Genomic DNA, 27,287 nt, shown 5'->3' with positions numbered 1-27,287 from the left:
TTCAGGATTTCCGCTCAACAGGAAGAGCAATTGGGTAATTCTCTGAGGTATTGAAGTACAAGAAGGAAAGCAGAAAATTGAGTTATTCTGTGATAATCTCTCACACCAGTTACCAGGAAGTAACTGGAGTCACTGTGAACAAGAGGCTACCATTCAGCTATCTTATTCAAGAACAAGAAGGGAGAATGAGAGAGTGTGGTTGGGAAAAAAGATAGATAGGCAGTAAAGGGATTAAAACAATACACTTACTTCTAGCAAGTTTATAGTAGTATAAATTTCTCTGTGATCAGTTTAAAACATTCTGCATTACATCCCTTTTACTTTAGTTAAAAAAGAGATGGAGACAGTTTTAATAAAGGTCGTCTCTAGAATTAGAATGTTTAATAAGAAGTGTCTAAGACTTTCTAAATTGTTCTGAAAATGCTAGGTATTATGTGATTAAAAAGCTCAAAGGTTGCCTTCGATTACCTCTAAGTTCTAAATGAACATGAGGAACAAACTTTGTTGAGAAATGGATTGATGGTTTACTTGGCATTAATAACTTCTTCAGTTGCCGTTCCAGTCTCTATGCCCTTGATGTACTAAACTAACAAGAATGTGACAAAGACAAAACAATCCAAGAAATACTGGGGTTCTAACATGAAGATATGAAATGCCAATTTCTATGCACTTTCCTTGAAAGGATTATTTTTCTAGTACTTGCTTTACATAAAGGACTGCAGGAGGTAGGCATCCCTGCTATGCTTGCTCCAATTTTAAGAAACAATCAGTACTGCCAGCAGAAAACGCTGGGATGCCCAAAATATTCTTGCAGAATATCTACTGAACTGAGAACCCATGGAGTTTATTTATTTAAGTATAGAACACAAGTAAACACAACAGGCTGGAAAGTGGTCTCTGCTTTATATACATCATGAGAAAAGAAGAAATGAGCAAATGACATTTAGCAATTAAATTGGTCTATTAATTTAAACATTTCACCCATTTGTGAGCCACCTACACTTGTCTTTTAATTGGTTTTTTTTAGATTTCTCACTGCACTGTTTTTATTAATAATTCTTGCCCTGTAGACTGTCAACACATGGTTTGGTTCTTATAAATAAGTGTCAAAATTCATGCTGTAATAGCTTTGATAAAACAAACAGATCACATTCTAAAACACTAGGGTTTATATTACTGTTCTCATTTTTTTTCAGTTTTACTTCTTCATATTAATTTACACTATTTACAGAAATATTTTTCATTTGCTATATTAGCACATGGGTATAGGAAAAAAGAGCTCAAGGTCTTAGCCCTCACAAAAAAGGTATGACACATTTACTTGTATCTGGTCTTAAGTAATCACTGGACATTGCAGCAAGGATGAGCAACTGACTACCGCAAGCATTTCATCTGCTGTGTCAATGAAGACTCCTGTGGAAGGAAAGATGATCCAGGGTCAGATTTCCAAAAAGCATAGGAGCACATAATATATTGTGTAATTGTAATATGAAAAAAAATTTGATTTAGTACTATCATTGATTTTTAAACTATTTAATGCAGAGACTGTCTTTTGCTCTACATTGCTTTTTACAACTTGGTCTTGCTCCCCAAATATGACTCTTTGATGCTACAGTCTAGGCAGTGAATAATAAAGTAACAAGTTGTTGTCATCAACAACTGGGACATGATCAAGCACAGTCCTCCTGAGAGAAATAAAGCTGTCCCTGTTGGGGCTGTTGGTCGATAGCTGGCTGAATATGAGCCAGCAGTGTGCCCAGGTGGCCAAGAAGGCCAATAACATCCTGGCTTGTATCAGAAATAGTGTGGCCAGCAGAACTAGGGAAGTGATTGTCCCCCTGTACTCAGCACTGGTGAGGCTGCACCTTGAACACTGTGTTCAGTTTTGGGCCCCTCATTACAAGAAAGACATTGAGGTGCTGGAGCGTGTCCAAAGAAGGGCAACGAAGCTGGTGAAGGGTCTGGAGAACAAGTCCTATGAGGAGTGGCTGAGGGAACTGGGGTTGTTTAGTCTGGAGAAAACAAGACTCAGGGGAGACCTTATCACTCTCTACAACTACCTGAAAGGAGGTTGTAGTGAGGTGGGTGTTGGTCTCTTTTCCCAAGTAACAAGCAATAGGACAAGAGGAAACAGCCTCAAGTTGCACCAGGGGAGGTTTAGACTGGGTATTAGGAAAAAATTCTTCACCAAAAGGGTTGTCAATCATCGGAACAGGCTGCCTGGGGAAGTGGTTGAGTCACCATCCCTGGAGGTATTTAAAAGACGTGTAGATGTGGTGCTTAGGGACATGGTTTAGTGGTGGACTTGACAATGTTATGTTAACTGTTGGACTCGATGTTCTTAAGGGTCTTTTCCAACCTAAATGATTCTATGATTCCATGATTTCCTAAAATGAAACTTAATTAATAGTCTCTGAAAATTTTGACAAGGGTTTTGTCATGTGTATTTTTGGGAACCTCATAAAGGATCAGGATTGAAAAAAATAGATATTAATGTTAATGTTTAAGAAATAACATCTGGAAAACATAGGGCTGTTTTCTCACTACTAAAGCAACCTCTTTTGAAAAATTAAAAGTGAGAAGCTATTACAACAGTCCATAAACATCTCCTCAGCCCTGAAGGCAGAAATATCTGCTAGCTGTTGTAAACGAAGACTACGTAAAAGAAAGTTACCAAATTATCATTACTACTCTTGCCTAGGGAATGTCTCTGGAGTCAGTAGCAATTACTACAATAGGTTTCAGAAATGGAAACAATTTACTTGTTAGTGCCACTTGGGTTTGTGTTAGATTTGAACTGTCAGTTTTTAAAACAGTAAACACTTATTAGAAGCTATGAGAGCACAGACAGGAGAAATGACTACTGGAGAAGAGAATGCTTTAATTTTATTTGGGTTTTTTGTATTAAATAGAATCATTAATTACTAGACAAGAAGCTTTTTAAAATAGTGTGCCAACAAAGCCAAGTGTGTTATAATATTTGTTTAAGGTAATTTTTTTAAAGGGACATTCCAAAGAATAAGACAATCTCCTCTGTAGAAACATCCTCTGAAGAGAACGCGTGTTATCAGTCTGAAGAGTTTAAAGGTGTTTGGATTTGGGATTTTGATTCAGGGTCATCCCTAAGTATAACAAAGATTTTTTTGCTTTGCCTTTCAATTATCTTTCACAAGCCCAAACTTCTTTTAGAAGAATGGTTCTGAATGTGTAGGGTAGAGCCACAATAAATATATGTCAAGTAAGGAAATTAATTCCCCAGTGGTCAACTCTCCATTCATTGACTGACAGAGGTTAAAGGAAGGCATAGGCACCAAACAGCAGGCCACTATTTATAACTCTTATATATATATACTCTCAGAATAAATTATGTCTTGGGTGTGGGTATCATTCTCTCATCCATTCCATGCCTGTGAAAATATCAAAATCTGGCAGCTTGGTTAGGGATTGTGATAAAGAGCAGGATTTGGGAGACTACTATCTGGTCCAGAGGCCACTTGGCCCAGCATGACTCACAGCCACACACCTAAACTTTCTTCTTCCACAAAACAGGGTGGCCACACCTGACCCAGGAACACATCTACTGGAAACAAAACCTGGTCTGCTGTAATCCAGACCACGGCTGAGTGTTTTCTGACATGCTGCTAGCTGGCACAGGCAAAATACATGCCAGAGAATGTGCTAACTTGGTGTCGTGGTTTAACCCCAGCCAGCAACTAAGCACCACGCAGCCGCTCCCTCACTCCTCCCCCCTCCCAGTGGTATGGGGAAGAGAATCTGGAAAAAAGGTAAAACTTGTGGGTCGAGATAAGAATGGCTTAATCGCTAAAGTAAAATATAATACTAAAAATAATAATAATGAAGAAATATAATAATAATAATAATAATAATAATAGTAATGAAAAGGAATATAACAACAAAAAAGGAAAGGAAAAAAAAGAAATAAAACTCAAGGAAAAAAAAAAAAACAGTGATGCACAATGCAATTGCTCACCACCCGCTGACCAATGCCCCAGCAGCAATCTGCACCTCCCAGCCAACTCCCCCCTGTTTATATACTGGGCATGACGTTCTATGGTATGGAATATCCCTTTGGCTAGTTCAGGTCAGCTGCCCCGGCTCTGCTCCCTCCCAGCTTCTTGCACACCTGCTTGCTGGCAGAGCATGGGAAACTGAAAAGTCCTTAACTTAGGATAAGCGCTACTTAGCAACAGCTAAAACATCAGAGTGTTATCAACATTATTCTCACACTAAATCCAAAACACAGCACTGTACCAGCTATTAAGAAGAAAATTAACTCTATCCCAGCTGAAACCAGGACACTAGGGTGCTAGCAGACTGAACACACACACACTTGTGTTTTGGCCCTGTTTGATAATCTAATACAGGCCTACACTGCATTGGCCCTTTGGCCAAAGTTTACCAGATCACTCACTCCAGAAGACTCATCTTTGACCATCTGACTGTACTGAATTCACTTCGAGACTCCCCCTGATCCATGCCTTCCATCAATTCCGTCCCTTGCATTGTTTAACTCGATAACAGACCCTGTGTCTGACAGGTACATGCCATTATCCAAAACAGCTCTGTTTGTATGCTTTATCTTTTTTCATTATTTGGGTATTAACAAGACACTACAGCAATACCAACCCACAACTATACTTTTGTTTCTCCTTACATTCTATTTTTATCAAATAGGTGTACTATCAAGATGTTGGCAACCGCGGTCCAATAACATCATCTTGTCCCAGATCAGACTGCTTCTGGCACATCATCACGCAGCACATAATTTCACTGGCATGTCCAGCTGCTGTTGCAGGTGATCTTATAGGTCTGTGATCAAACCAACACACAATACTCATTGCATGTCATATGATTCCTGCATAGTAGCTGGTATCTGAAAAGTTTCTGGAAAACCTTGCTAATAGGTCTTTTGTCCAGGTTAAGATTTTATGAGAGTTCTTACATGAAGAGATCTCTGTTCCCATCTCTGTTCTATGCTTGAATTATCTCTTGTACCAGAACCTACTTATGGATTGCAAAGTAAAACTACCATATGGATACTAAAGCATCTCAAGCAAAACACAACACTTTCTGTGATACAGACCTTTTCGTGTTCCATCTTCCCTCCTCACTGTATTCTCTCTCCTGTTCCTCTTCCTCAGATGTTTTTTCTTAGTGTTTAACAGGGAATGCAACTGTACATTACCTACTATTCTCCTCTCTGCTGTCATTCAGGTAGCCACCAGCATTACTAATATAAAGGTTATTTCGGCATACAAAATCACCCAGAGTAAAGTCAACGACTGGCGAATTCACAACCACTACAGCTGCCACTTGAAACTCCACTGAGATAATTTCCAGAAAGTGGTCCTTCCAGCAAAGGAAAAAAAGGGAGCAACCCACACAGGGTTGTTCAGCTATGCTCTTGCACCATACTGGGCTAGCTTAAAAATCTGTACCAGTCTGCAGTATGACAGTATCCCATTGCTCTTCTTCTATGGAAGTATGTTTCTTTAGTAGTGACCACTAAATAGTTTACACATGACCAGCTTTGCTTTAAAGTCAGTTACCAGTAACTCTAGCCGTGACAGCACAGTGCATTATACAACTAGTAATCCAGTTATCACCAATTTAGGCAGCTTTTGTGGTCTTGTTCTGTACTGATGTTGCCACCAGTATTCATGTTAGTTGTTAAACTGTGTCTGCATCATGTAACAGTGGCTGCAGCATAAGCATAGAAATTAGAAAGGGTCTCAGTCCCATCAAGAGAGCCATTATTCACACTGGAAACATTGTTCTGTTGCTCTTTGACAAAGCTGGTTCTGCAGCTGTCACCTTTATGTGCTGTCTTTCATTTCATGTAAAAGAAAAGAAGAAATTTTCTTGTTCAAAATGTTCTGTTATTACAGGGTCAAGTACAGTTCTCAACCATTTCTGAAACAACTACTGAGAAAAAACATTCTTTCTTAGTCAAGAGTTAATTTTTACTTCTTCAGCACGTAGGAAAAAAATTAGCCATGTGGAAGGTTTCTTGAAATAAGCTATTCAGGTGCAGCATGGCTTACAGCGTTATTTTTTGGCTGTTGATTACTTTAATAACTGAACATAGAAAATTAAATGAATATGGAGAATTCCTTATTCATTTAATTCATATTTGTTATCATTCTTTATTTTAAATAACACTTGATTATATGGATTATATCTAGATCCATGATAAGTTGTGCTGCATAATTACCACTGCTAACATCCTGTGATCATTTACTTATCTTTTAATTCATATCTATAAGAAGATTTCTAAGATATAGCACATAAGGTCAAGAGCTGCAAAATCTAGAGATAGATTAATATTTGGCAGTAAAAGTTTTCATTTTCAATTTGGGGACATTTTGAAGATTTTTCTTTCTTATATTCTTCAAACCATCACTTGCTTTTGTATTTAGCCACCCAGAAGAGATGGAAAGAAACACAGTAAGTTGTTATTATTGTCAGTCAGACAGGACTGTCTTTTCATTTTATGTATTAATCTCTTTGGAACTTATGTATATTATGCCTTTTGAAGACTGTGCACCTTTTTGTGATCACTTGGAAATATTCAAATGTGGATGAAAGTTTTTCTACATTCCTCTGTTTCTAAGAATTCATTTTGAAATGATATTTTACTCTTACTTGCTTAGAAGTAAATGAATATGTTCCATTCCTTTATTGAGTTATTCAACATTTTCACCACTGTATATGACAGGAGATTGGCATCTGCCCTTTTTGGCTCCAGTTAGAGGTATTTTTGGTACCAGCTTATGGTCCTTTGCAACAACTCTGAAAGTGCTTCCATACATTCCACTATAACTACTTCTTGTAGTTATAGGAAAATAGTTAGGAAAGGATGTTAGGATGTTAGTTTTAGTTAGGAAGTTAGTTTTAGCTAGAAAAATCTTTTCTGGTGCTGCTTTCCAAAAGAAGACAACATAAGGTATTATACCTTTTCATAACAACCAGAAGGCATTTGAAAGGGAGGGATGAGATGTCAGTGTGAATATATTTGACCCAGGCAGCAAGTACTTAAGAATTAAGTATCTACATTATCAACATGAGCCTCCTATCAGTAAGACACTTTGATCGTAGAATTGTTGTCTTCTCATCCCAGCACAAAAAGCTTCTAGAAAGAAACCTAACAAACTAGATGATTGGACAAAATATGGAATGAAGAATAATCTGATATTATAGCAAGATTAACAAAATGACTGAAACGTAGAAACACATCTTATGTTGGTAATGTGAGTCTATGTTAACACAGAATATGAGGAACAATTCAAAGATAGTAATGATCAAAGATGTTTTGCTTCTGGAAAATCATTAAATCTGTCTAATGAAATTAACAGTATTCAGAATATTACTTGCATATAATTGTTACACTTAAGATCAAATAGTAAACATACATAAAACACAATTGGTAATAAATTTAGAAATGTTTGTTATTAAAACAAAGAACACTAGCATAAGACAAAACTAGAAATCTCAAAACTACTATAATATTCCTTTTCGGATTAAAGTCCATTTGTCTGTCCAAACTATCTTCAGAATCAACCCATTCCTGCTAAGCATTCCAGTTGCAGGGAAAAAGCATTTTTCAATAGAGAACTGATCCTTCAATTATTTTTAATCAGGTCTATGTCTAGATCGGTAGCCAGTACAAAATAATACTTTATAGGCTTCACCAAAAATGTCAGTGTATAATTGCACTACACCTACACTACACCTGCTGATGTAGTTAGTCATGTTTTACATTCCTCAAATAGCACAGCTTAACAGAAATACCATACAGAAATTTTTACACTCTAATTTGGCAATTATTCTTTGATCTTTTATCTTAAAATTTTCATCTGATCTTACACATCTGTCTTGTTATTATTGATTATTTCTGTAACACCACGTGGAGATGGTGCATTATGGACAAGGATTATTTGCAAGCATTTTTCCAGAACAGCTTCAGAATTAACAAGGATGCCATAATATTCTTCTCAGCATCAGAGAACCCTTTTGCAGAGATGGGCAAAGTCATGCAAAGGCAAATCAAAGATCTGCATAGCATTTGCAAAGGCTGTTAGTATTACTTCTGATACCTTCATTCCTAACAGTCCCTTCTACTGAGCTTATATAATACTAATTGTATGAAACCTTTTCGGAATCACTCTCTCAAGCCATAATGTTTGATCAATATGGTTTAACCTTAGCTCAACTAAATTTAGCACAAGGTCTCTCTCTGATCTGTTTCAAACACAAGGGGGGAGAAGAATTATATATATATATATATATATATGAATATATCTTGATGTCTTATATATATTTATATGTATATGAATATATCTTGATTCCCCAAATCATATTTTGCACCCACTTGCTGATTCTTTTTTGTGTTTAAATTCTGCACCTCAGATGTCTCCTAGTGTATTTAAGTTTTATATCCACATGACTGACTTACAAATTCATTTATAACACTTGTGAACTTAGTCCACAGTGTCAAATTCAGTCTCCAATGAATCAGTGAAGATCTCATAGATTTCCCTCATGAACCTAAATTTAGGGGTAAGGAAAATATTTTTTTACATTTAAAAAAAATATGTATCAAATGTAAGTTGTTCAAATACCAGTGCAAGTGGTAAATAACTGTGAACTTCATCCCAGTTTAACATGAGAATAACCAGAATCTGGTTTGCACACCGAGATGAAGTAGGACTGTATGTGCAGGAAATCTAAGTAGAAAGATACTTCCCAGTACTAGAATATACCACCATACAAATATTCATCGTACATCTTATGTTACATGTTATACTTGCCACACCATCACTTCATTGTAAACTTACACCTATGGTGTAGTATGTAAATGATTATTTCTTTTGGTACATGGCCAGCTGTAAGTGTATTCCTCTCAAAACAGAGATGGATTTGGCCCATAAATCTCTAGAAATATTTTTTTTTCAAGTTTTTAACTTAATAAATCAAATACTCTTTGGATTTCTGTATATTGGATATGACTGAAGTAAATTGATATAATTGTTTCCTACTGATATAAATAACCAGTTCTAACAGAAAACAGGGCTATGCCCATTTACACTGCCAGAAACTGTAGCTTGTTTTGCTTGTAGAAAATCTTGGTTAGATTAGAATTTCCCAAGCTAATTATGTTATATTAATCAGAAATAAATAAAGGCAATATTTAGATTTTGCCTTACAGGGAAGGCTATTTCAGTTCTCATTTTTAAGTTCAGTGGAACAAGAACACAAAGCACATTTTCAGCTGAGGTTATTAAAGGCTGTCCTGCCAGGAATTTCTGGTTTAAATTGGCAACACCATTTGTGAAAATGATTACTCAATAATAATAGAAAGGAGATTGGTTACTGAGGACTCTGAACACTGTGGTTCACAGTAAGGCTGCTCAGAGACTTGAGGCTCATGTAGTAGAGTCCCTCAGGGTGGGAACCTTCCTCAGGTATCAAGGGTTTTAAATTAAAATTATTAGCTAACGAAACAGCATTATTTTGTACCACATTGGACACCATGAGTAGCCCGCATCCAATTAGTGGAGCGACAGTGCAGGGTGCAGCACACAGGGACCCACACTTTTTTGCCTACACAACCGATGGAGTACTCTCTACTTGGTGCACGGATAGCTGGGAGTGATGTGGGCAGGCACAGAGCTGGACCACGCAGATCTTCCCAAGGAGGGAGGGGTGAGCAGCTGTGGGAGCCTGCACTCCCTGAAGGGGAAAGGGTGCTGGTAACCCACATGGCCTGGGCAGGGGGTACAATTTACTGTGAATACATGGTAGAGAGCATTAGACTTTTGGGGATTCATTATAGAAAGTATTTACAAAGGTGCTTATTAACATTTTGTAAATGTCTAGTATTGTGGTTTATCTGTTGTATTGCTGATATTGGACCCGAATTATAGCTTGCTGATTCCTCGCTGATTATGTGTTGTTAACAAATCAATACACCACTTCTCTCCTTATTTGTTTTAAACTACATGAACTGAGCAGGTTTTTTCCCTGTGACAACCCTCAAAAAACATTTCTCAAACCTATTAAAATAAGTAATCACTGTCATAATAAGAGCTAAGAAGACAACATGTATTGCAAACAAAAGCCTGCAAAAAGGTTGGTAGAGGGGCAGATTTGATTCAATTCCTGCTGAAGGGAGGCTTAGGAAGATTCACACCAGGTGCTCATGCAGTGTTTGCAGATAGACTGGGCTAAGGGAGCCACAAAGCTCCCATGGAGAGCTATGACTTATGTGGATTCACCAGCAGAACTCCCTTTACTGGGTTCTATAGCTGGGCAAACTTTTGAAGCCTTAGGCTTTTGCAGAGAAGATTTTAAAGGCAGACACTATGCCAAAACAAAAGAAACTAAACTCATGGTACTCAATTCACAGAGCAAAGCCAAAGAGAAGCAGAATCTCCCGTTCCACACCTGCAAACACTCACTCTGCTGCAATCTGCTCTAGCTGCGGGTGATAGATGAACCTTTTTGGCAGCACACAATCAAGCACACTGCAGCAATCCAACCGTGATATCAGAAAGATCCATGTAACAGGTCAACTTGTGAGAGAGAAATGTAAAGTTCTCATCAACCTAAAAGGTTTAGAAAACCTTTATAAGACATCTCTAGCTGTGACTGACACATGATTTTCTGACATTCACTTTTGATCGATCTGTGCAAATAAATTTCAAGGTCAACATAGTATCAGCCCTGCAATACAACCAACATAACTGTATCTTATATTCTATCATTCAAAGGATATATAGCACCAAGTGTAACTAAAAAGTAGAAGACAGGTTCTCTCTGAACATCCGTTTTTCCTCTCTGAAATGGCAATAGCTAAACAAGACCTGAATTAGATCATCATGTTTCTAGTTGAAAAATGAAAGATTTTTTTTTCCAAAACTTTAAAGATCACTCAAGCCCCTAAATATTCTGTGGACATAGCAGAACTTGACACTGTAAGTCCTGTAAAGCCTGTTGGTGTCTTCCACTACTTCAAGCCAGTTCAAGATGAAAGTTGAGACTGAGAGTCTCTACCTAGTATAAATGAAAAACACTCATTCCTTCTCCAGGGTATTCCTTAGCAAACAGCAAAGTCAGAAAAAAAGCAAATGAGAAGTAAAAGCAGGATGGAAGCATAGTACAGAACCCAGAACTTATAAACAGAGGGTTGCAATCAATAAATGATGCTATACACAAATATGCTCTCACTCTCCCCTCTCTCTTCTGTGGTCTCATGGTTCACTTTAATCCTAAGTCATTCCCTCAAACATCTCTGGGAAAAGTTGCCTAATTATATGAAAAGCATTTGTAGCAGAAGAGAATGCCGATATCTGGTGAAGTGTGTTATTTTCAGAGCTGTTGGACTTAGTAACAGTAATAAAATCTTAGGTGAAGAGAGGAAAGTTTAAAAATTGAAAGAAAACTTTAAAATTAATTTATTCAGATGTTTTCTTTGATAGGACTTCAGCCTCTGGCTACCTCCTCCAAGTACTTAACCTGCCTTTCTGCCTCTGTCTCACTCACAGCACTGTTGTTTCCAGGTGACATTTAGAATGTCTGTAAGCTAAATTTCCACACTTATTTTAATGGGGAAAAAATCAAGCATGACATATGGGTAATTCAGATAGCGTTTACTTCACCATGGGAAACTCTAACTTCACTTGTTACTTGGAACAACTGGGAATATGCATCCTCCAAACTACTGGCTTGCTAATATTGCAAATACTATATTTCTGTGTTTAATCCTTGTCTAGAAAAATATTTTTCTTCCTTTTTCCTTATAATGAGGTTCATACTGAACTGTATTAAGACTATTTTAACAGAATAAATTGATTAGCTCAGTGCAAAAATGTAATTATTTACCGTACATTAATAGGTCAAGACCAGACCTAGACTCACTCCATCTCACTTTAGGCACCTAAACAAAGTGACTAATCACTGTGTGCCTATTGCCAGTGCAATGAAACAGACACCTTCATATGGTAATTCAGATCCTAGAAGAAAGAAGGTGCCTCTTTTTCTCTCACAGCTGCCTAAGAGGGAGTCCATAGGGCAGCTCTGTTCAGAGTTTAGGTCCCTCAGTTGTGTGTCTGATGAGGCAAGATGAATGTGGACGTAAGCACATGTGAGCTTTAACATGTTTTGGAATGACATGCTCTGTTAGTTCTTGGAACAAGCATTTTCTGTGAAATGCCGGCAGCCACTGCAGGATCACTGCCGACAAGTACTGAAATAAGAATTTGAGAAAAATTAGGAGGAAAAGGCACACCAAAAGCTGTTTCTGGAATAGGTGGTAGGAAATGGCTTGAGGCATAGCAGGAGTATAACAATGTCTCAGATAGGAAAAAGCAGTAAAGATTATAAGCAGGATGATAGAGAGCGCCTTATATGGGCAATACAGATTTTGTGAGAGATGGAAGAGTCAATGAAAGGACTTGAAAAGTATGATTGTAGAGAGAGAGAAATGGAGAAAAATGATGAGCCTATGTTCTGCAAAGACAGGAACGGGGTTTGGCAGGCGTTAGTCAGAGCATGAAAGGAGGAGAGGCAAGAGTCAGAATTTGGGTGGAAAGCACAGAAAGGTGAATGCAGGATTTGGGAACAAGGAATATCACTGTCAACAGAGAGAGGGAGGAATATAAGAAGCTGGAGTTTAAGAAACTTCATGAACATTTAAGAGGTGATCTCTGATATTGGCCATATAAAGTAGAAAGAAGTCAGTGAAAAGATGGGTAAAAGTTATTATTTTATTTTGGTTCTTTCCTTTACTGCATAATGAGCTTTTCTAACTGCTCTTATGTGAACTGATGTTACCTTGGGCCCCTGGCTGTTGGAGATGAAAAACACAAGCTACTGAAACACTGACAACATTTACAGGAGTCGATCCTTCAGGGAAAAGTCTGAATAGCTTTTGCTGACTCACTTAAGGGTAGGCTGAAATGTAGTATAGAGGTACTGAACACACTTAACAAGCTGGCTTATGTACCAGAAGCAGTCAAGATCAGCTGGAGCTAATTTACTCTGTGAGTGGGACTTGGGGAAGAAGGGATTTAAAACACAGCCTTAGTTGAAGGGAAACTTCAGTGTCAGGAAAAAATGGTCTTATCAGAGATATTTCTCAATGTTGTAGTTTGGTAAATAATTCCTAGTCCCAGGGAAATGGCTTTGTGTGCTTCTTTGCTTTTGCAGTCATGTCATGGTTTAACCCCAGCTTGCAACTAAGCACCACACAGCTGCTCGCTCACTCCCCCCCTGGTGGGATGGGGGAGAGAATTGGAAGAGTAGAAGTGAGAAAACTCATGGGTTGAGATAAAGACAGTTTAACAGGTAAAGTAAAAGTTGTGCATGTAAGGAAAGCAAACCAAGGAATTCATTCACTACTTCCCATCAGCAGGCAGGTGTTCAGCCATCTCCAGGGAAGCAGGGCTCCATCACGTGTAATGGTTACTTGGGAAGACAAACGCCATCACTCCAAATGTCCCCCTTTTCTTTCTTCTTCCCCCAGCTTTATATGCTGAGCATGACGTCATATGGTATGGAATATCCCTTTGGTCAGTTGGGGTCAGCTGTCCCAGCTGTCTTCCCTCCCAACTTCTTGTGCACCCCCAGCCTACTCGCTGGTGAGGTGGTGTGAGAGGCAGAAAAGGCCTTGACTCTGTGTAAGCACTGCTCAGCAATAACGAAAACATCCCTGTGTTATCAACACTGTTTTCAGCACAAATCCAAAACATAGCCCCACATAGCTACTATGAAGAAAATTAACTCTATCCCAGCCAAAACCAGCACAGGGTGATAAGTATTTTCTTGCATAGTTTATCAATGATAAAGACTACATGTTTAACTAAGGAATATTTCTATTAGTAAGGGTCTAGTCAGTAACATGGGCTAATTCATCCTGCTGCTTCACTTCCTGGCAGGCAAATAACTCTTAAGTGCTAAAGCATTTAAGAGTGGAGCAGATTTCATGATAAATTTCTGTTCTGAAACGCTAACCTTGGTGTAGGTTCTGGTAATGACCAGAGTCAACGTCAGGAGCCTAAACTTCATTTGGTGTGTAAGTAGTAAGGATTCTTACCTCAAACATTTTACTTCTGTTGCAATACAGCCTACAGTTAGCAAACAACTTTGGATGTTAAGTCAATTTTATATATTTATATAAAGATATTGGGAAATAGGATCTCTTTCTCCAGTTGACTTGTTTTCCAACTGTCTCCATTTCTTCACGTTGCTAGGTATGTTGGATTGCTAAATTCACTATGGCAACTCCCTAACGGTTTACCTTCAAGCAACCTGCTCTGATTAAATCTAAATTATTCCCTGAAAAAGAAGACAATTTACATTTTTGTTTGGGTACACAGCATTTTAATAGATTCCAGGTGCCAGATTGAATGAGAAACATTGTTTTGGGTTTAATTTCTCAGACAGCAAGTTGAAAAAGCTTCTGTAGATTAGTGTCCCCTGTGCAGAGTGCTATGCACAGAGATACCCAGACCATGTACCTCCATGCCTGTGTATAAGCAGAGTTTCCCAGGTGAGAGAAACAAGGCACGTCATTATCTTGAGCATAGCACCCTATTAAATAGCTGTACTAATTCTGTGAGACAACAGAGCATTATGGCAGTACTCGAAACACTGTTTCCCTATAGATACACATTTTATAAGGTCACATCACATTAGGAATTTTACTGACATATAAACTGAAGAGAATGAGCACTTGCTCATCAATATGATAAAGCCAACTAGAAGATGATAAAATCTAACTGTCTTGTATATTTTGACAGGCTGAGAGTCAGAGAGCATTAGTCAAAAAATTTATTTGCCTTCTGGCCTATAAGTTGTAGACATCCATTTTATACACTTTCTAACCACTCTGTGTTTGGTCTTTTTACATATGATTTTCCTGTAGAATTCATATTTTTTCTTCTGGCTCATATTTCTAAAATAATACAGACTTTAGTGAAGTTGTACCACTGAAACTAGCATCAACTAAACAACATTACTAAGAAGAGATTGTTCAGATCTCCCCATTTTAAATCACAGAGAACGAATGCAATTTATTTTTTTAAAAGACAATCAACTAAAATCTTTTAAAAGGGCTCCAGACTTTTTCATTGCTTAGCTATAAAGAATAGCATCTAAATTGCTTTCTGATTAAAGGAGTACTATAGGAGGTTAACAGAAAATCTTGAATGGAATTGCCAGTTCCATCGATTAGATTCAATTTACGATGCCAGCTGAGTAAAACCTAATTTTATTTAACTTATTATGTCAATTGTTATTCTGCACATCAGTAAAAGACTAACCCATTTTCTTTCCTATATGATCCTATTATCAATCAATCAATAATTTGCAAGCAAAAAAGGCAGAATTTCAAAATCGTTTGAATCTTCAGTCTTTCAGAAGTCAAACTGTTCTCCTTGTTTTTGATCAAAAGGCAAATACTGAGGAATAAAACTTTAGAACTGCTTATGTGAGTTAAAAAAGTTATGAAGTTGAAGTCAGCTGCTATTTAACACTGGGCCATGACAGATTTCATATAAACCTTCTAAGAGCAGCACAAATGCAGCATTCATATTTTCACACTGAATGACAACAAACCAGTTCCCCTCAGGTCTTCAAGGCAAAATGTGCATGAATCCAGCTCCTTTTGAAAGAAACTAGAATGAATTTATTTAATCAAAATTATCACTGCTTTTCACAGTTTCAGAACTGAAAGGTACACAAACAAGTAATTACTAATCAAATATGATATGAGAGTTGTGGCTTTGACAGTGGAAAAGGTTGAACCAACCACCCATTGAGTGCCATAATATGCTAGGCAGACTTAAATATTACTGAAACAGTACAATTCAGAAGATCAGCAGGCTGGTTTGTAGCTGTAACCTGACAGGAAGATGTCTAACAAACATCAGTTTCATTTCCAAACAATTCTGTCTGTAACAATTTAACTTTGTCTGCAGAATTATCGGTAAGTTGGGAGACTGTTTCAGAAATCTAGGTTAGCCTCTAGTTTCAGAGAGATGAAAAAGGTTAATTGCAATTTCATTTTGTCCTGCTTTTATTAAGTCACTTCTTTATTTCTCAAATTGCAGCACACAATTATTCAACTGCTAACATTTCAAACCTAAATGTTTTTTCTCTTGTAGTGGCAGATCTCTTTTAGAGGACTCTCCTACTACATGAATAAAATTTTGGGTTGATACACAACAAATTTTCCATTTAAAAAGATGAAGTATTCCATCATGTTAGCTTTCTAGTGGAATTAAAATTTTAGCACACTGGGATTCTATTCTTTTCACAGTTTATTCTATTAGCACATTCAGCTTTAAAAATATTTGCCTGGATTTCAACAGATATATTAAGAGATAAAAATCCAACATTTTAACAGTTTTTTCACAGACAGACAAGTACCTGACTAAGTGAACACCTGTTAAAGTTATAAAAATAGGGAAAAAGAGATACAAACATGTACTTAAAAATTCACTGGTTTCAATTTCCATTTAAAATTGATTCTTCAGTAATTATTTTTCATATTTTACTCTCTAACACTCAAGTCACTCACCCAGGTAAAGATACTGCCTGAATTCTGAAATAGTAACTGTTGTGGTACCATTGAATAGTATCAGGTCATAGTACACGAATGTTTATAGTTCTAGCTGAACATCACAGATATTTTATTGCACATAAGTGTATTTGAATCATTATAATATAGCTTCCATTTTATATTGTTACACCTCTATTGCAACCACAGAAAATACTGACGTAAAAAACTTATGCCGGCTTTCTAAGGCAGAGTAATCCATTGCGATCCAGCTGAATTTCCAAGTGAACTTGTCAGCTGACAAAATCACAGGGAAACATACATGATGATCACTTCTGAAGCTCTTTTTTTTTTTCTTTTCTTTTTTTCTCCAGGTTCTTCACTTTTGAGAGATATCTTAACTCCCTTTTTCAAAACTTACTGTTATCATCATCATCAAATCTCAAACAACTTAACAATACAAGTGAAGCAGATGACAGAATGGATACTGCAGAATAACAAGATAACAGTAACATCTGTAATGACCTAAACATGCATATTCTGGGCTGCTCTTCTCTCTAGTGTTTTCAGTTCTATTAAAGTTTTCTGTTTCCAAAGATGAGCATAATAGGAAAACAGGAAGTGAGTAACAGGCGGACCCAAAATTGTAAACTGGGATTTGTCATCACTCCAGTCTGAGGCAGGTTCAACAACTCTTTGAGTTATGGCCAACTTAGGTAGTCTCTGTGAGTACGATGTTCAAATATCATTAATTAATTATCATAGTACACATTTTTAGCCCATGGAGTGGACATACTGTTTCAGGCAGCAAGAAAACACAGGACAGAGGGATCCTATAGGTGAAGTGACAAGAAGCATTTTAAAACTTTTTAGTATCATCTTATGTGTGACATCAGGACCTAGCAACCTAACAGTGTGGTGGCTGGGGCTTTGTCGTGGTTTAACCCCAGGCAGCACCAAGCACCACACAGCCGCTCCCTCACTCCCCGTCCCCCGCCCTGCTCCCGGTGGGATGGGGAGGAGAATCGGGAAAGAAGGCAGAACTTGTGGGTTGAGATAAGAAAAATTTAATAACTAAAGTAAAATATAATACTAACAACAGTAATAATGGAATATAATAATAATAGTAATGAAAAGGAATAAAACAAAAAAAAAGAAAAAAAGGAGGGGGGTGGGAGGAAAAAAAACAGTGATGCACAATGCAATTGCTCACCACCTGCTGACCGATGCCACAGCCACGATCCACGCCTCCCAGCCAACTCCCCCTGTTTATATACTGGGTGTGACGTTCCATGCTATGGAATACCCCTTTGGCTAGTTCAGGTCAGCTGCCCCGGCTCTGCTCCCTCCCAGCTTCTTGCACACCTGCTTGCTGGCAGAGCATGGGAAACTGAAAAGTCCTTGGCTGAAGATAAGTGCTACTTAGCAACAACTAAAACATCAGTGTGTTATCAACATCATTCTCACACTAAATCCAAAACACAGCACTGTACCAGCTACTAAGAAGAGAGTTAACTCTGTCCCAGCCGAAACCAGGACAGACTTTTTGTAATCATCATGGCAAAAAGAGTGCAATTATATCTGTGTATGCATGGCTCCTTCCAGGTTTCGATCTACCCAGAATTGGATTTTCCAGCAACAAAACCAATTGCCAAAATAATTCACTCAGAAGCTTCCCAGCATGACTCCAGGAATGAGTAATGAGTTCATTCTCCAGGGCAAGTGTCTTGTTTCTGCAGCAACAGGAAACTTCTGTGTCTTTTCACTGCATCTGCAACTTTTATACTGGCTCAACTGTCCTGTACTTATTATTTTCCTCTACAGGCTGCAATGTTCCGCCAGATCAGCAAAGGATCTTTGCAACTCAAACTGTCATTTCATCAAGTCCCTTTGAATTTCTGGAGCAAATACTCAACATTTTAGAAGTGTAGAAAACAGACACTCTTGGAGTTCTCCTTCTAGGGATATATCTCTTCTGTGCATAATCATATTTAATTAAATTGCCCTGTATTTAAGACTGAAGTGCTAAACGTGGTACTGCTTTCAACTTTTCATGGATTTTTTTTAAAAGTCTCCTTGGTGGACAGGTGAAAATTGTTCTTAAACGGTGGTCTTTCTTTGCAGGAAAGCAGTTTATGATTTGCTGACAAGACCAAACAGAGAGAAGACAAGAACATGTCAGGACCAGGACAAAATCCACCTGCCATTCAAGTAGAACATAGGCTGCCCAGGGCTCTGAGCTGCCCCAGTTAGTGCACTGGTGCACTGGTGCATTCACAGACATTAGCTGTAGAAAGTACATTTGCTTTTCCAAACAGAAATCATAGGCATACAGCAAAACAGTGTGGAGAATACATACCAAAAAATGTACAAGAACTTGATAAGGATGGCTGGGGCCCCATTACAAAAAACCTTCATCTTACCAGCCACAGCTCTTATTAATTATTGTTGTAAAAGATGGCAGACACATACGCGCATTTTGTCTAGCCTTTCTTAGTGATTAGTACTATTTTTTCTTGCGCATCCAGTAAGTCCATTATTGCCAAATTTTAGCAAGTTGCACACATTTCATTTAAACCTCTACAGATACATGGATTGGGAGGGTTGAGTTTCTACTGCGCTACTGTAGTGACTAATGACTTGTAACATGGTAGACAAAAAAAAATCATAACCTCTAAGAACCTGTAAATAAGACTGCTTGAAACTCAGTAACATAACCTCTTCGCATTTATGCATGGAGCTGAGGCTACCAACTCTAAAGGCACAGTTTTGCAGTAAGCTGTAGGAAAGTTGGTCTCATAGAAGTTCCTACCTACCCTGCTGCTGGTGCTTACCTGCAAGGCACATTTTGAATGGCACAGACAGGTGAACTTGCAGCAAATTAACCTTACAAAAACATGAGAGAAAGGAGAAAAAGGCTGGGGTGGGGGAGGTGGCAGCTGGTTTGGCTTTTTCTTGAAACCACAGCCTTAGCAAGCAGCAGATTTTGAAATCTGGGGTCCAAAGAGTGAGAACATGAGTTTTGGATTAAATCATTTAAACATGAGCACCTTAGGATTGAAACTCTGGATACTGACCCCAGAGTTGCAACACAATGTGACGTATTTATACCCACCTTCCTCCTTCATAAATTCATTAGGAAGTGTGTGCCTTAATTAGGTATAATAGCACCAGTTTAGAGTGGTAACTTTTTCCCTTACTAGATAAGGTGTTCCCCTCCCTCTGTAAGGCATTGTTTGAAAGTGGTTTCTAGTAGAACCAAGAGTGTATGTAAGTGACAGAAGGAGAATTGGTTGAAAATACAGTTTTACAGCAAAGGTTTAAAACGACTTTTGAAATTAATCCTGTGCTCTAGGACACCACATTGCTTACATTATTTACGTAAAATGTCAGGATGCTTGTAATACAATCTAATGCTACTGAGCTGCGCATAGCTGGTGACTTTTGCAGACTGCAACAGGGGAAGATGAGCAAAGTTGACATTAAGATAAAGAGAGTGAAAAGACCACTGCTGGGGAAAAATAGAGGAAAAATGTGAAGAGACAGGGAGACAGAGAACATAGATCAGAATTGTTTTGAAGACAGTGTTCAGAGTCCTAAAGAACATAAAGGTGACTTTATCACATAAAACCTTTAGAATAAGCAAATGAATCTATAGATGCACACCCTTAAACAGACTGAGCTTGAATATACCTATTGAACAAGCAGGGAAAGGACTAAAAGGTCAGGACTGGGTCCTGAGAGAGTGGCAGAAAGGGCAGGAGCAGGTTAGAGACAGATTAAGGCCCCATGTTTGTCTGAAAGGGCCTGGGGAGGCAGCAGGAGGGAAGGCGGGAGGAACTGCAAGTTTCCCATGAAGAAGAGAGCCAGAAGGCATTTTTGCAGCAGAGCAAGGGAGCTTGCACTGAACATCCTTTAGGAGTGGAGTGTGGATTGTGGAAGCTGATGACAGCAGAGACCTTACATTTGCATGTTGGTCCCAGAAGCAGTATAGGCACTGGCTGATGGGGAAGAGAAACTGATTTCAAAATCTATTGAATGGACTAGCAGACACAGCTGCAGCAGAGAAGACCACAGCAGGACTTTAGGAAGAACAGCAGCATTAGAATGAACAGCTGAATGTGTTAATGAGGGAATTCAGGTACAGGTAGCTAGAAACAGTATGAAAACATTATACTCTGCCTTCCTCTCCCAGTGCTTTCCAACTTCCATTCATAACTGGACAAAACAAAAGAAAATATCATTTTTTAATACTCACTGAATGGACAAGTTTCCAGTTTATTTTCTGTTGATTATGATGGTTTTATGCCAACATTTAGACTCAGTTTGCTTTACAGAAAATGAATATCCTAATCAATGCTCCAAGAGCTACAGAGGATTTACAATTATAAAACACTGTGATTCTTATTAGAAAAAAAAAAAGAACTATTTGATAAAGACAAAACTCATAAATGAACAGATTCATATTTTGAAAGTAGAAAAATCATTATCTGAATAAAGTAGAGAAATAACAAGAGAGCTGCACAGTAATTCGGATATTAACTGGCAATGAAAAACTGAAGAGTAGGGAAATTCCCACAGTATGTCAGCAAGTGGACATACAGTTAGTTGCATGATCTGACAAATAAAAAAATTACTGTGCTTATTTTGACTTACAGTGCATTCATTATTCAAGATATCAAGGAACTCAACCACTTCAAAGACAAAAACAAGCTGATGCACAATGAAAGCTGCCAACTAAACATGAAACCATGAATGCATACACATACAGGAAAGAAAAACAACACTATCTTTATTGCCAATTTGAGAGGGGAAAAAATATGTTGTTCTGTGTTTTCTGAGCTTAATTTTATTTTATTCAATCTTTTGGCCTCAAGTCCCTTAAAGGACTTATTTGGGTGCAGCTCTGAAAGATGTGGGTGATACAGAATTCTGGAGAAATTCTCAAGAGTAAACATAAACTTGAAAAGCTGGTGGCTTTGAAATTTCTTGTTTTAGGTGAACAAGCCTTGCAAAACATACTGGACATTAACTTCCAGAGCAAATCATCTCACATGCATGTGAAGTCGATCTGAATTCTTCTAATATTCCCAAGGGAAAAAAAGTTCAGAAACACAGAATGATGGAGATTAGGTCAGTCAAATGATCAGAGCTTGCAGTATAAGAAATTAATTGTCTAAACTCCCAGTTTTACATTCCTTAATGGACTAAGAATTTAAACCGTATATTTTTCAAAATCATTTCTATGTATAAGAGTGAACCTACAGATTGTTGGAAAAAAGGCAAGACAAATTGGAAGGGAACATTATCATAGTGTTATCCTGATGAAGACAAAGAGATAATACTATCCCTCTAACCTATAAAATTACACTAGCAGCAAATATTACTAGAAGAACAGGGTCATTTTTGACAGAATTTTCACTCTTCTCCAAAATTTCATTTAAAACAACTTTTTTAATCAAAAGGGTGCTACACTATATGATCCCTCCCCCAAAAAATCTAATTTTAACAATGATTTTTTCATTCTTTTAACAAAATCATAATAAATTTACCAAAACAGAAATAAACACTACTCAACTATATATTTTTTGTTGCTTCTAAGTATGTCTTCACATTGAATTCTATTTAGAAGCAACAAAACAAATAAGGTATGTTTTTCTATTTTTGACATCTCTGTAAATGAATCAGTTATGCAATATGCAAAGAAAAAGAGAAGATGGTAAAATTTCAGTAAAATAAATAGTCCTATAGTAAAATTATTGCAATGTTTCCTTGACACATAGTTCTGGCTTTTGTCTTTATTATTGGGAATTCTGTCCACATGAAGAACAAACCTAGTAAGTTATTTACAAACAAACAAACAAAAAAGAAAATTAGGCTATCTAAGCCTTTCTCCTTTACTAGATTTTATCCTTGAAACAGGAGTAGAATGGCAGAGAAATGTCTTGTTAGGAAAATATTGCAATTTATAAAAATTAAATAAACCTTCAGTGTTCATCACCTAGACTGTATACAGGCAGTGGAATAGAAAGTGTTGCATTTTATTTCCTCAATATTTCCCAGTGTAACAAAACCTGTGACAATCCTGATTTTATTAGGTCTTAGGCTATACAATTTTTAGAATAATATTTTGCTGTCATCCAGCCCTAAGGTTCCTTACCTTCAATTTGGAAGTCTCTGCCTGGGCTAGCACAGTAATCAAGAAGATTAATGTGCACAAGGATGTCTTCCTGCTACAGGTAAACTAGTTGCTTTTGCCATTTTCCAACTACAATTTAATTTATATTTTATGAAATAAGCATCAAAAGCTGTAATTACAGGACTACCAGAACTTTTCTTTCTTTTATGGTTAAGCTTTGCTCTTCAATTACTGTGTGAGGTAAATTAACCATCTTTTTGAATGAGTGAAGAAACCTCGCCCTACGTTGCATTCCTCTGTCTAATGGAGAAGGAAAGGTAGAGGGGAATGGAGGATGAGAAACTTGCTCATGTTCTCAGAGAGGTTGGTGGCTCTTCCAGGACTGGGACATGTCCTTCCTGCTGCCCCCACCTTCAACCTCAATCTCAGGTGCCAGCAGAGAAGCTGGAAGCTAGAAAGTAATTTTTCAACAAGACAGTAAAACCTTGTCGAACTTCAAGAATATTCAGTTCAGAGTCAGATTAGGTCTGGAAATGATTCAGTCTCTCTTATTTCAGCTACTTTATTCAGTTCTTCTCTTTATGTGGTGCTTTCTTTGTCTTCACCAGATATGTTTTGAAATCTGTACTGCCTCCTTGCATGTAGAAGTTGTTTGTAAGGCAAATACTTGCTTCGACAGTAAACTCTCTCATCTTGATCTTGCAGTCCTTTCTTAGCCTAAATGTAAATAAACTGTCTACTGATTTCATGAATAGGATTTATACTTGCAACGCAAAAAAAGCTATTTAAAAATGGGAGAATGATGAATGTCATAAACAAAAATATTGATACCTCAGATAATTACAGTCACTTTTAATTAAGAAGGAGGACAATGATATTTTGAAGTTTTAGTGTATGCTATATAGTATACTCAAAAAGAAAATTTATCAGATTCTAACTATGTGAAAGCATTAGTAAAATTTCCTGCCAAATACATCTACTAGTTATAAGCAGAGAGGATTATCCACATCACTGCAGTTAGTGCAACACTCTTTCCCTAATAATATATAAACCTACAAGTAGAAAAGGTTTGTGAGATTGATTCTGGAGATTGACGATTTTACATTCAGTGCATTTATTAGATTTCTCAGCCACACGGCTGAACATGACTGAGCCTAGTGTGTCTGTATGAACAGCATAGAAGATAACAGCCCTTCATTTTTTGTGGAACAAATGATTTAGTAATAGAAAGCAAGCTTTTTCAACTGGTGAAGCCTTTATTAACACTCAAGGTATCTTCTCTAAACAACACGGAAGTCCATAGGCTAAATGTCAGTCTTTGGCACAGTAAGTGAGTGTGCATCCAGTAAAGCAAGACCCATCACAAAGTGAAAAGATAAAGGGATCATACTCCAACCTCAAAGCTACAGACCCAATTCAAAGTGTCCCAACAAGATTCACGACCCTTTCTAGTGGATGCCTGATCCATAACATTGGTTTGAAAAGGAAGCGAGTGATAGACACTGTAACCACATTCTTGTTTTAGGAGCCTGACCTTATCCCTTTCTTCAAGACTAAATCTATAACATATGCAAACATCTCTTATTTCATATTTTTTTCTTGCAGAAGAATAACTTGTGTCGAATAGCTAATCTTCAAATAGTAACTATGTTTCCTACTCCCTAAATGGATGCCTCAGATGGACAACTTGGGATTTTCACAGGCATCTATCCCCTTTGACTGACTACTGAAAACACAGGTACTTGATCTAAGAAGGACAAAATCATCTCTCCTTCCCTCTGAGAGCTGGATGATTAAAATGCAGGCACAATAAAACCTACATCAGGGACATGAGATCCCAAACATCTTTCTATTCTAATTGTTCTGAAGTTAGAGAGGTTGCAGACTTCAAAGCTCCACAGGGTTGCCTTTGGAGTATGGACAAATAAACTGTTCCTTCAGTTGTTTAAGAATTATTAGGAAACTCTTCCTAAACAACTGAAGAATGAACACAGAACCTTGTCTTGAAACCTTTCTCACATGAGCAACCCCAATTGAAAGCAATGAGATCATTCACCTGAGCAACCTAGGAGACCAGCTGATGCTGAATTAGACAGAACAAAGAAAATGCTGTGTTTAAGGCAGATGTTCTCTTCAATATGTTTTACTAACAGGGCAACGTCGTTCCCCTTACCTAAGAGATGTGTGAAAATAAATTAATGTGTTTCATCAAGTGATCTTCATATAACAACAAGCTTTTTGTTTGTTTGCATGGTTTTGGTTTTTTCAGGCTTTCAAATTTCACTCCAGTGTTTTGGACCATAAGCAGCTTTTGTCAATTTAAACTGTTCTTAACATCTGTTCTCCTGCCCATGGGTTGATGTTCAAATGGAATTTACAGAGAAAGCTGAAAAAGAGCAAGACATTTTGGCTGCTTATTGATAGCTGTAATGAAATGACTACTGTCAGAAGTTGGGCTTTATATACTTGTGATTCTTAATATGTAAAGTGTGTTCTAAAGGGTGACTTTTAGCATAAATAATGCACGTTTTAATAGACAAAAAGTAGCCTCAGTTGGTTTTGATGGGGAGTTTTCAGAATATTGTAAGATGATAGATTTTCTTAAAGCAGACTTGGTAGCAGTAGTTAGGCAGTTTTATTTTTTTTATTTTGCTAGAGTTCTCTATCCTTAGGGGGAAAAAGATACACAGACAAAGACTTATTACAGCAGACGTAATCATTTCCAAATCTAATAGAAACAGTTTGCTCAGACACAGAATTCAGAGCAAAAATGTTTCGTTCTCAAAAGCACTGACATTCTGTTGATAGGGATTTCAATAAACAAACAAACATTGCTTTTTGATAACCCTCTTTCTATACAGTAGTATTTCACTGCAGAGGCAGAGCTCTTTACAAGCTCACTGCTGTGAATGAAAAAAGATGACAGTCAGATTAAAGGCTTCCAAGGAAAACTTGCATTTTATGTCAAGAAAAAAGCTGGTGAGTTTTTTATTTTATTTACAGTTCCATGTCGTTATTCAGGGCATTCATATTAATATGGACATATGATTAGAAATGCTGAAGAATTGAAATAGTTGCTGCTTCTCAGACCTCAACATAACTCTAAATTATATGTATCCTTGAAGATATTCTTAATGTTACAGAACACCATAGAATTAAGTCTGCTGAAATAACTTTTTTTTTCTTGAATTCGTGTTTTCAGAAAGTTCTGTATCTAACCTATAACAAATATGTCCAAGGTTTCAGCTGTTAAAAAAAGCCCTAAAACCTTAACTCTGTACACTGCCTCTCCCTTTGCTTTAATCTATAATTGCTTTCACAAGTCCAGCTTGTCCACAAGAAACATCAGTTCTAAATGGATCACATTTTGACCAAACACATATCCAATTTTCACCAGAGCATTCCTGGAAGTTTGACATACCTTCTTTTTCCACAAATTTTTCCATATATTCCTACTCTTTTTGTTCTATTTATTCACAGGCAGGCTCAGATTCATACCATCCTTTATGGTATGAGCAAAAATGGACCAATATGCCTTGCTGGTAATTCTCTGAGCACAACAGATATATATAGTCACTTTCTCTCCCAAGGAGACAACAGCTAATGGGTTGCAGGAGGGGTTTCCTGCCAAGACTTCTCAATTTCCATTTCAAACACTGCTTAGAAACTCTTTTATAATGTGTGGTACCAAAGATTCCAGCAGGATCAAGACCCCATGATTATAGTTAAATACGGATAAGCTACTACTGCAGTATAAGACTGTAAAAAACTCCACAGGTAAACAAACATAAAAACAGTTGGATGAGAGAAAATAAAAGTAAATACATAGCATGTTAGATAGCTTGCAATCGCTTACAACTTGTTTGTGTTGCTACTACAGGACCATGCAGAAACATGCATATATGCTCTACATGTATCTGAGAGATTTGGTAATGGGAAAATACTGTCTCTCAGTTATGTAAAAAGTAAAAAAAGAGCTAATTGAAACATCTATTTCAATAAATACTCCTCCTAAATTTGTTATTTCAACTTTTACATGTCTCAGAAGCAAAAAAACCCCACCTTGTCAATGTTTAGGGAAATGCTGCTAAGTACTGTATGACACTTAAGTAGCATGAGAAGACTCGAGCTAGTACTGTGTATTAATCATATTTTGTCAACCATTGGTAACATATGGTATTATAATTATATCAAATATGTTTACAAAAGATGTGAACAGGTGCTAACGCTTGTATTCCAAATGTTGACAGGCCTTAACAAGATGTTCCCTTTTTACCAAACTGTGTCCCACAGACAAGGCAAGAAAAAGCCTATAAACTAGGGCAAGGAAAGTTTTCCAAGTAACATAAATTTCTTCCCAAACTTTTCTGAAACTTTTTGTTTCAAATCTAATTTGATATAGATACTAGTCAGGGTTCCACATTATGCATGAAATATCAAAGAAATTTCCAGAGAGTATTGTCCTTTCCCTTTCATAAGGTGAATGTAGTATATATTTACTGCTAATACGGTTATCACTAATACTGATTATTACTAACGTTGTGCTGGATTCTAGAGGCCCTGCCA

Source organism: Gymnogyps californianus, chromosome 1 (genome assembly GCF_018139145.2).
Source record: "Gymnogyps californianus isolate 813 chromosome 1, ASM1813914v2, whole genome shotgun sequence".
NCBI classification, from domain to species: Eukaryota; Metazoa; Chordata; class Aves; order Accipitriformes; family Cathartidae; genus Gymnogyps; species Gymnogyps californianus.
The sequence above is the reverse complement of the archived record's forward strand: the minus strand, read 5'-3'. Positions refer to the sequence as shown.